Source organism: Hyperoodon ampullatus (assembly GCF_949752795.1).
Source record: "Hyperoodon ampullatus genome assembly, chromosome: 13".
Taxonomy (NCBI): domain Eukaryota; kingdom Metazoa; phylum Chordata; class Mammalia; order Artiodactyla; family Ziphiidae; genus Hyperoodon; species Hyperoodon ampullatus.
Genome location: NC_136926.1, coordinates 50,720,400 through 50,731,970, shown reverse-complemented (window position 1 = coordinate 50,731,970; position 11,571 = coordinate 50,720,400). Strand labels below are relative to the sequence as shown.

The following is an 11,571-nucleotide window of genomic DNA, read 5'->3' as shown; positions in this document are numbered from 1 at the left end:
GTCTTACATTTACATTTTTCTAAAAGGGATCCAGCAGAAGTTAAAGATAGGGGAATGATCATAAATTAGAAATTAGGAAGTAGTTAGAATGAATTCAGGGGAAAACCCCAGGTAACTACATTTTTTACTTCCAGTTGTTTTTATAAAACTCTGCTTTTATAAAACTTTACTTCCAGTTGCTTTTATAAAACTGTGAATGACAGTCCCATCTCACTCAGCTACACTTACTATCTTTTGTTTAAATTATTTTTTCCCACATCCTCCTCTTCACTAGGCAATGCATTTCTGGAAGGCAGAGACTGAATCTTACTTTTCTCTCAGGTATATTCTTTCTAGCATACTGCCTAGTGCTTCAAGACATGTTAGCTGGATGGCTGTGCAAGGAAAGATAAGGGATAGTCTTTATTTTCTTGGTGAAGTTAGTGGGTTCATCTGCTGAGAGCTGAGTAGGATCAGACTTGGGAACTTGAAAGCATGAAAGCAAAATTTCTAAGTTTTAGTCACAGGATTTCCAAGCAACACGGAGATTCCAGATAAGGTTGGCAGCCACAGGATTTGGGCTTGGATTTGGGGTGGGGCAGATTGGGAATTCTCAACTGCTTGCTGCTTCCATTTTATATAAGAGTGGCAGTGAATCAGACAGATGGAATATTTGGGTCTTTTAGCCTCAACTTCTGACTGATTTATGGCAGTGAACAGTAACCAACATTTTTAAAAGTTTAAGTATTTTACTTATCTTTTATTGAGAAGCCCATTACGTAAAGCAAATACAACCATTACTATTCAGAACTACCTAGAAAAACAGGGCAATGCAGTGCTTTGTTTTATTTCCCTGGACAATGCCCTGTAACCTTCTAGGAAATTCACTGAAATAAAGATTCCTTCTAGTAAGGAAAGAAAATGTTTTAGCTAAGTCATTAAAGTAAAACAAAGAAAACAAATTTAAAAATCCCCACATACACCCCCAAATCCTGAACATATAACAGTTTTATTTATTTAAAGGAATTGATACTTTCCCCTCATATAATTGTAAAAATTCAGTTAATCAGGATAACAGACATAGACAATGACATTATTCTGATCATTTTAAAGAGGGGGAAAAGAAGTAAAGGAGATACAAAGTTCCCACGTGATTTAACTTGTGGATGGTTGAGGTGTAGAGAATGTCATTAGCATGGCTGTTTATAGGGTTGATCACAGTTGCCGAGTCCAATTGGAGGTGTTTTTACTATCTCGGAGACTGTGGCCTGGAGAAGAAGACTATGAAAATAATTCCAAAAAGAATCAGGCAGTAGATAGAGGAAATTCAGACAACAGGGTGAGAGGGTTGAAAATGCAAATCATTGAGAACTTGTAATTCAGGGAACTTGGGGGCTCTAGACTGCCCCCTTTTAAAATACAAAGTCCATAGTGGTTATAAACATGGTTTCACTGCATCCCACTCTTGAAAGGCTGAGTCTTTTGGTTGTCTTTGAGAGCAGGACAACTTATACTTGCTTTGATTTGTAAAACTTAATATTTGATTTATGAAAGTTGCAAATCCAAACCCCAGTTTTTCCTTCATTTTAAAATTTGAACTTATAAATATAAGTATTCTGCTTATAAATCTAGTCTATTTTAAAAATTAATTTTAAGGAGTATATATAAATTTAATATATTTAATTTTTTAAAAGCAGTTAAATTATCAGAACAAACACCTTCCCAGACATTTAAATTATTCTTAAAATCTATTAAATTATATTTTTAAGCATGAGGATTCTAAACATATTACTTATTCTGAATGTTACAATATTACTTATAAGTCCATAATTCTTTAATATAATTCTTTTAATTCTTTTATATATTTCTATTTAAAATCACAAGTCTGAATGAATTACCTAACTGCACGTTTAAAGCAGGAATCATAAGATTCATTTGACTGATCCTTTATTCTCCAATATTACACTCAATGTCAATTACACATATGTTTTTTCTAACATTTAGCACAAGCATATTATATATTGAATTTACCTTTTCACCTTCTTCCCTTAATCTAAAAGTTTTTCCTGTGGGGGTGGGGGGGGTGGGCAGTGGGTGGGGAACAAAGAGAAAAATTTCAAGCCAGTAAATTGAGGTTACTCTACTAAGACTTTCTTAGATGGACAAGGTTGCATATCTGATGTAATTTTGTTTGGATCATAGGATGTTTGTTGTCCTGAGACACTGCCAAGGCCTTGGGACAGCGTGAGCCCTGTGTATAGTGGCTTTAACAGGTCCTGACAAGGGTAGTATCTCAGCCCACTCAATTCCCAATTGGGACTCAAGTCCCAATTCAGTTTATACAAAATCCAATTCTTCTTCCTTGCAGTTGCTTTACTAATTAATAGGAGTCAACTAATCTCTTTATCCCTTGAGTCTATTCTGAATTTGTCTCATATTTTTCTAACCTGATAGGGCCCAAACTTTTCTAAATATTTAAGTAATATCTGATTGGATTCTGCATATTCCTCATGGCTTTGCCTGGTTCTTTAGGTGCAACACTGAAGTCATATTAATGATGGATAAGACCATTTGATTTAATCTGGATGTCCCCCAAAGCAGACCCTGAGACTAGGAATGGAGTTTAAGCAGGATGTAAAGCAAACTGGGAAGGGAGACAGAGAATGAAGTCAACTATTAAGAAGTGTATCATCAATCCAGTTATCACTGTGGGCTACTGGAGTTTAATGCCAGTGAGGAAAATCTGGGAACCAGTGTAGAACATGCATCTCAGAGTCATCTATTCTAAGGGTGAGGGAGCTGGGGTATTTATACACCAATACCTCTTGCTCAGGGGTTGAATGCTGTTGCTGGAGGTCATTAATTCCCAGCACTTTAAGTCTACTGCACACAAGGGCAAAATGGCTTCAGTGGCCAAGAATGCTCTCAGGCAAAGGAATACAGGAGCTGAGTTGGTAGGAGCATGAGTCTGCCTGTCTTTTTCTTCCTTCAGAGCTTCAATTGCACTTAACAACAACAAGCTGATTTCATCATTCTTAATCACTGTTACCCTCAAATCTTCTAAATGCTGGAGCTACTGCATCATCCAATACATCCTCTTCCATCTGTATCATACCCCAGTTCATTCTTGCTGAGTGGCTTATTAATTGGGTTGCCACAGCATGTCTGGGATTGTTACCACTCCACTTACCACCAGGAATGGACCCCTCATTGTCTTTTGGCTGATAAGTCATTCAGTTCTAGAGTCCCAGCCTGAGGATCTGCTTCTCAGGACCTCTTATCTCACTAACTGTCTTAATTTAAGCTTTCACGGAAGTAGACTATTAGAAAAAAGTTGAGTGCAAAAAGTTTATTTGGGAGGTGAAGCAAACCTCAGTAGGAGAACTGGGCAGTAAGACAGGGAGGGATGACAGCCAATAAAAAGGTACATTGTCCGGCAGGTACCACTGTGGGCTACTGGGTGCAATCCCACTGGGCCAGGGGGGTCCTTTGAGAGCTTATGTAGAACACACATTTCTGTGTTATCTGCTCCCCTCCAAGGTAAGGGATTTGGGGTATTTATTTACTAACTCCCGTCCACATTAGTGGAGAGCTCCTGTAGAGGGAGGCTAATTCCCTGGCATTTTTGACCTGCTGCATAGTGGCTAGAAAAAGCGCTTAGGGAAAGGAACACAGGTGCTTGACACATGCACAAAGCAGTAAGGTCGAGGGATATTAATGGGGTACTCACTAGCATCCTTTACGCTATTTTTTCCCACTTATGATATTTGCTTTAATTTAATGTTAGGTATTTATATAAAATAAGAATATTTAAAGATCAAAAAAACTAATTAAAATTTCCAAAATTGCCAAACCTTTTAAAATAACTATGAGGCATTTTCAGAGTGCTGGATAGTAAGTGTGAATTTGCAGGAGAGGGCAGATTTGCTAAGCTGAGTTATTTAAGCTAAGTTATTTATTTTTACTTCTACTAATAAGGCTCCCAGATGTAGATGTAAAGGAATAGAATAAACATGTTTCTTGGATCACTAGAGAAAGGAAAGAATATGAGTCATGTCTATATAGAAAGATGGCGATTTGTTCAGAGAGGCATTAGCACTGCTGGGCATTAATACACTTATTTTAGAATAAGTAAGTGAACTTGCACTGAGGGTTGAGACCCTTCTGGTATCATGTGATTGTAACAATGGAAATAGGAAAGTTTTATTTTAATATTTAGCATTATTGAATTAAGTTTTTTTTAAGGAACATGTTTGGCAGAGATTAAAGGAAATTATTACTGATAATACATGAACCAGGGCTGGTCTTGTGTTAAGGTGATGACCATAATGAAACTTCTGGTTATCTAAAACTTTGTAAACACCAAAGTCAAAAGTGAGGAACATAATATAAGTTGTCAATAAAACTTTTTAAAGCAAAATTTTATGTCCGAACCACTTTCTAATTACATATATATTCTGAAGATAACATAAGGAAGTGTAACTAATTGCAGTTAGGTATTTGGATAAAGTAATAGCCATAACAATACAAATAATTTTTCTGTGTGTAGGAGAAGCAGAACTGGTTCCTCTGATTTCCAAAATCACTTAGCAATTTTCACTATTACACGTCAAGCATTAGGTTTTTAATTTACTGAAATCTATAATGTCATTTGGCATCTATTGTGTGCAAAGCATTCTTCTGGGCATTATGGATAATACAAAGTCAAGTTCCATAGTTGCTGCCTACAGGATGCTTATGGACCAATATGAGATAAAACTCAACTCAGTTAGTTATAAAACGATGGGGATCCTTCAGACCTTTGTAGAGAGAAGAGGCATCATTTGACTTCAATGATGGGGCTAGTGACTGTACCATAAAACTAGGTCCTGAATGAAACTATTGGCTGCTGAAAGAAATTATAGGCCACACATGGTAATAAGAGTGAATATGGTAACCCCTGAGAAGAGTTTCTGAGTGGTCCTGTAAAATATGAAGGCTGCTAGAAAGATTCATCCCAAATGGAATCCTCTTAGGCAGGCAGTGCTCCCATTTGGAAGAAAGCTGGTCTCCTCTTCACAGCTTCTCTACGTGGCTGCAGGTGTGGGGTGGAGATCCCTACAAACGCTCGATACACTGAGTATATTTCAGCAAAATAAATTCTAGGAAAGGAGTTGAGTTTCTGCTAGATCCTTGGTCTGCATGATCCAATTTATATGAGCCATTAGCTGTGATTACAGTTGATTGTCCTGGCCTTGTTGTCTAGTAGTCAGTAAATAGAGCTGCTTCATTATCCACTTTGTAGAACCACTGGAGAGTCAGTAGTCCTGTCCAGCTCTGTGTGTCATGGTATTAAGTAGGCAGGGAGCCAGCCTGGAGGAACTTCTCTGCACTGTCACCACAGCCTCCCTAAACCCTCTCCTGAATGGAAGCCGGGCCTGAGGCTTACCCACTCTGTCATCCTCCGTAGAGCTGCTTAGAAAGTGGGGAGAAAATGAGTCCTGTGTAATATGCTTTCAAAAGAGCAATAAACAAAGCTCAACCTGATCCGGAAGAAAAGCTAACATTTCTTTCAGTTACCTTGCTTGATGTGAATTTTTTTTAAGGCAGAAATAAAACCCAGACCATAATCTGTATTTGTGCCTTGACTAACTGTTAGAAGAAAATGGGTCAATCAGCACATTCAGGGCAGGAGAGAGACAAACTGTTTGATTTTTTTTTTTTTTTTTTGCGGTACTCGGGCCTCTCACTGTTGTGGTCTCTCCCCTTGCGGACCACAGGCTCCGGACGCGCAGACTCAGCGGCCATGGCTCACAGGCCCAGCTGCTCCGCGGCATGTGGGATCTTCCCGGGCCGGGGCACGAACCCGTGTCTCCTGCATCGGCAGGCGGACTCTCACCCACTGTGCCACCAGGGAAGCCCCAAACTGTTTGATTGATGAGTCTGTTATTCAGAGTAGAATAAATTGGTTGGAGTGAAAAAAAGTACCTAATGTAGGACAACACAACAGTCACTGATAAAGAGAATCAATAAGTATTTATATTTTAAAAGTAATTTGTCTTAAGCTTCTATTTTTTTTTAAGGAAAAACTTTTTATTTAAACATGAGGCTCTACAAGCTCAATACCACATTTTTAGATTGGAAAGGGATCTGATTTGCAAGATAACTTGATAGACATTCTTTAATATGCTGTATTTTCCTTCCAGACAGCAGTAGCAGCCCCTGGACTTATTCATCCAAACCCCAAACTTTGAAGAGTAGTGAATTCACTTAAGGAAAATAAAAGGCTTTATCCATACATCTTTCAATAATCTCCAGAGTTGGTCTGCTTGAGTGGCTAGTAGCTCTGCAGTAGCATTCTTTTTTTTTGCGGTACGCGGGCCTCTCACTGATGGGGCCTCTCCCATTGTGGAGCACAGGCTCTGGACGCACAGGCTCAGCGGCCATGGCTCACGGGCCCAGCCGCTCCGCGGCATGTGGGATCTTCCCAGACCGGGGCACAAACCCGTGTCCCCTGCATCGGCAGGTGGACTCTCAACCACTGCGCCACCAGGGAAGCCCTGCAGTAGCGTTCTTGAGGTCTGTTGAGATCATAGGTAATCTTCTTTGAAACGATGAAAGATCATTTTATAAAACCAGCCCATGTTTTGGAACAGCTAGTTATTTTTGCTTAAGAGAATGTGGCAATGAAGAAATTCTACAAGATATGAGGAAAAGTACAACGTGACAATATGCTGCTGTCTTTTCGTACTGTATGCATATTTCAGTGCATCTGTCATTTGGAATGTGGTCTTCTCCAGGTCAAAGATCAAAACCTTTAAATTTGTGTGACTCAGCATCTTACATACTCATGGCTTTTAATGTTGATTTAAAATAAACACTTATACAATATAAGGCATGTATGACAGACTTTCTTGTGTATAAAGCATTATATTAATTAAAGGTCATAGCCACATCATTCTGTACTTTAGGAATTTAGATAATGATTCTCCTCTCGTTTCTTTTGTCTGCTACCAATTTTAATGTAGTCTAGTGATAAATGTTTAAGAATATGTGCTTGCAGTGTTCTGATTAAAATGATTATCAAATGTGAATACACTCCACATGTCCTTCATATTCCATCACTCATTATTGGAGGAAAAAATGTGAATAGTTTATTGGTAAAAAGTTCGTATTAATCTGCTGACAACTTAAATTGTGCTTAATGGTTCCTAAAGATGTGGGGCTTCGGGGGAAAAAAGGCATGCTCTTTGTTAATAAGAAGAGTGACTCCCTGAAGGACCAAGAAAATAATTTCACCTCCTACAGAAAAAGTCAGCACACAATTATCAAATCTGTTTCCTCGCAGTGTAATTATCTCAGGTAAACATTTCTTCTTTCATTACATTTATAACTGTTTGGTAACTCTAAATGTACCAGTTTTATGTGGATTCATCCACAGATATGTAATAAAGTAATATCGTTTGTTTAAAATTCTTTCTTAGGGCGCCTTCAAGATGGAGGAGGAGTAAGACATGGAGATCACCTTCCTCTCCACAAATACATCAGAAATACATCTACATGTGGAACAACTCCTACAGAACACCTACTGAACGCTGGCAGAAGACCTCAGAATTCCCAAAATACGCCCTCAGGCGACCTACACATAGAGGCGGGGCCAAATCCAAAGCTGAACCCCAGGACTTGTGTGATCAAAGAAGAGAAAGGGAAATTTCTCCCAGCAGCCTCAGGAGCAGCGGATTAAATCTCCATAATCAACTTAATGTACCCTGCATCTGTGGAATACCCGAATAGATAATGAATCATCCCAGAATTGAGGTGGTGGACTTTGGGAGCAACTGTAGACTTGGGGTTTGCTTTCTGCATCTAATTTGCTTCTGGTTTTATGTTTATCTTAGTTTAGTATTTAGAGCTTATTATCATTGGTAGATTTGTTTATTGATTTGGTTTCTCTCTTCCTTTTTTATCTTTATATATATACATATTTTCCTTTTTCTCTTTTTGTGAGTGTGTATGTGTATGCTTCTTTGTGTGATTTTGTCTGTATAGCTTTGCTTTTGCCATTTGCCAAGGGTTCTGTCTGTCCATTTTTTTTCTTTTTGTATAGTTTTTAGTACTTGTTATCATTGGTGGGTTTGTTTTTTGGTTTGGTTGCTCTCTTCTTTCTTTTGCTCTTTTTTAAATTACTTTTTAGTTTTTTATTCTTACTAATATTTTCTATTTTAATAACTTTATTTTATTTAATTTATATTTCTTCCTTCCTTCCTTCCTTCCTTCCTTCCTTCCTTCCTTCCTTCCTTCCTTCCTCCCTCCCTCCCTCCCTCTTTCTTTCTTTCTTTCTTTCTTTCTTCCCTCCCTTTTCTTCTGAGCCGTGTGGCTGACAGGGTCTCAGTGCTCTGGCCAGGTGTCAGGCCTGAGCCTCTGAGGTGGGAGAGCTGAGTTCAGGATATTGGTCCACCAGAGACCTCCTGGCCCCACGTAATATCAAATGGCAAAAGCTCTCCCAGAGATCTCCACCTCAACGCTAAGACCCAGCTCCACTCAACAACCAGCAAGCTACAGTGCTGGACACCCTATGCCAAACAACTAGCAAGACAGGAACACAGCCTCACCCATTAGCAGAGAGGCTGCCTAAAATCATAATAAGGTCACAGACACCCCAAAACACACCACTGGACGTGGTCCTGCCCACCAGAAAGACAAGATCCAGCCGCATCCATCAGAACACAGGCACCAGTCCCCTCCACCAGGAAGCCCACACAACCCACTGAACCAACCTTAGCTACGGGGAGCAGACACGAAATACAACGGGAACTACAAACCTGCAGCCTGCAAAACGGAGACGCCAAACACAGTTCAGCAAACTGAGAAGACAGAGAAATACACAGCAGATGAAGGAGCAAGGTAAAAACCCACCAGACCAAACAAATGAAGAGGAAATAGGCAGTCTACCTGAAAAAGAATTCAGAGTAATGATAGTGAAGATGACCCAAAATCTTGGAAGCAGAAAACACAAGAAACATTTCGCAAGGACCTAGAAGAACTACAGAGCAAACAAACAATGATGAACAGCACAATAAATGAAATAAAAAATTCTCTAGAAGGAATCAAGAGCAGAATAACTGAGGCAGAAGAACGGATAAGTGACCTGGAAGATAAAACATTGGAAATAACTACTGCAGAGCAGAATAAAGAAAAAAGAATGAAAAGAATTGAAGACAATCTCAGAGACCTCTGGTACAACATTAAACGCACCAACATTTGAAATATAGGGGTCCCAGAAGAAGAAGAGAAAAAGAAAGGGACTGAGAAAATATTTGAAGAGATTATCATTGAAAACTTCCCTAATATGGGTAAGGAAATGTCAGTCAAGTCTGGGAAGCGCACAGAATCCCATACAGGATAAATCCAAGGAGAAACATGCCAAGACACATATTAATCAAACTATCAAAAATTAAATACAAAGAAAAAATATTAAAAGCAGCAAGGGAAAAGCAACAATTAACATACAAGGGAATCCCCATAAGGTTAACAGCTGATCTTTCAGCAGAAACTCTGCAAGCCAGAAGGGAGTGGCAGGACATATTTAAAGTGATGAAAGGGAAAAAGCTACAACCAAGATTACTCTAGCCGGCAAGGATCCCATTCAGATTTGACAGAGAAATTTAAAAGTTCACAAACAAGCAAAAGCTAAGAGAATTCAGCACCACCAAACCAGTTCTACAACAAATGCTAAAGGAACTTCTCTAGGCAGGAAACACAGAGAAGGAAAAGACCTACAATAACAAACCCAAAACAATTAAGAAATGGTAATAGGAACATACATATCGATAACTACCTTAAATATAAATGGATTAAATGCTCCAACCAAAAGACAAAGACTGGCTGAATGGATACAAAACAAGACCCATACATATGCTGTCTACAAGAGACCCACTTCAGACCTAGGGACACATACAGACTGAAAGTGAGGGGATGGAAAAAGATATTCCATGCAAATGGAAATCAAAAGAAAGCTGGAGTGGGCACTCCAGCCCGACCCCACTCTGCCAGGGCCACACTCCCGGAAGTGCAGTGGGGTCATGTGTAGGATCTCCTGGACCAGATGGTCAGCATCGGTTCACAGCATGTTGCTCAGCACGTGGCTGAGTGTGTGGCACCAGGCACCCTGGAGCCACCGTGACTCGGTTGCTGAGGCGGTGTCGTCCCTGACCATTGCTGTCATGGTCCTCGTGGCCAGAGAAAGCGTAGCCCCGGTGCTCCCGGAGCCCCCTCAGAGGTTCATCTGCTCCTTCCCCGACTGCAGTGCCAATTACAACCAGGTCTGGAAACTAGACGTGCACTTGTGCCAGCACACAGGGGAGAGACCATTTGTTTGTGACCATGAAGGGTGTGCCAAGGCCTTCGTCAGGGACTACGACCTCAGCCACCATGCCCTGTTCACACCGGAGAAAAGCCCTTTGTTTGCACAGCTAGTGGCTGTGATCAACAATTCAACACAAAATCAAACTTGAAGAAACATTTTGAAAGTAAACATGAAAACCAGCAAAAACAATATGCATGCAGTTTTAAGGTTGTAAGAAGACCTTTAAGAAGCATCAGCAGCTGAAAATCCATCAGTGCCAGCACACCAACGAACCGCTCGCTGTTCAGGTGTATCCACAAAGGATGTGGAAAAAACTTTGCTTCCTCCAGCAGTCTGAAGTGACACGGGAAGGTCCACGAGGGCTATATATGTCAAAAAGAATGTTCTTTTGTGGCAAAAACATGGACAGAGCTTCTGGAACATGTGAGAGAAACCCGTAAAGAGGATATAACATGTGTCGTGTGCCAGAAAATATTTAAACGTAAGGATTTCCTGAAGCAGCACATGAAAATTCATGCCCCAGAGAGGGATGTGTGTCGGTGCCCCAGGGAAGGCTGCGACTACACCTAAAACACCGTGTTCAAACTCCAGAGCCATATCCTCCCATTCTATGAGCAGTAGCGCCCGTTCGTGTGTCAGCACGCTGGCTGCGGCAAGACATCTGCCATGAAGCAGAGCATCAGCAGGCAGGCTGTTGTGCATGATCCTGACGAGAAGAAAATGAAGTTCAAAGTGAGACCATCTCATGAAAAACGGAGTCTGGCCTCTGGCTCAGTGGGTACACCCCTCCTAAAAGGACACAGGACAAGGGTGTCTTTGCCCAGAAATGGGGAGTCACTGAACTGCACTGAGAGCAAGATGCCCTCTGCCGTGGTGATGCTGGCCCCAGCTACACACCAGACTGCTTTGTTTGAAGGACTGCAGACCAGCGAGCTCAGTTATTTTCTCTCAGAAGCACATTTTTATTAAAATTACTGGTGCAGAGAATTGGAAAAAAAAAAAGTAGAGTAGCAATTCTCATATCAGACAAAATAGACTTCAACATAAAGACTATTACAAGAGACAAAAAAGGAAACTACGTAATGATCAAGGGATAAATCCAAGAAGAAGATATAACAATTGTAAATATTTATGCACCCAGCATAGGAGCACCTCAATACATAAGGCAAAAGCTAAGAGCCATAAAAGGGGAAATTGACAGTAACACAATTGTAGTAGGGGACTTTAACACCCCACTTTCACCAATG

At 40.2% G+C, this 11,571-nt stretch overlaps 1 pseudogene across 1 annotated transcript; it reads left to right on the top strand.

Annotated features, from left to right (window-relative positions):
* Positions 1–10,085: 10,085 nt before the first annotated feature.
* LOC307062466 (transcription factor IIIA-like) lies at positions 10,086–11,175 on the top strand (annotated as a pseudogene). The gene has a single exon. The product of its transcript is annotated as a transcription factor IIIA-like (transcript).
* The last annotated feature ends 396 nt before the right edge of the window (positions 11,176–11,571 follow it).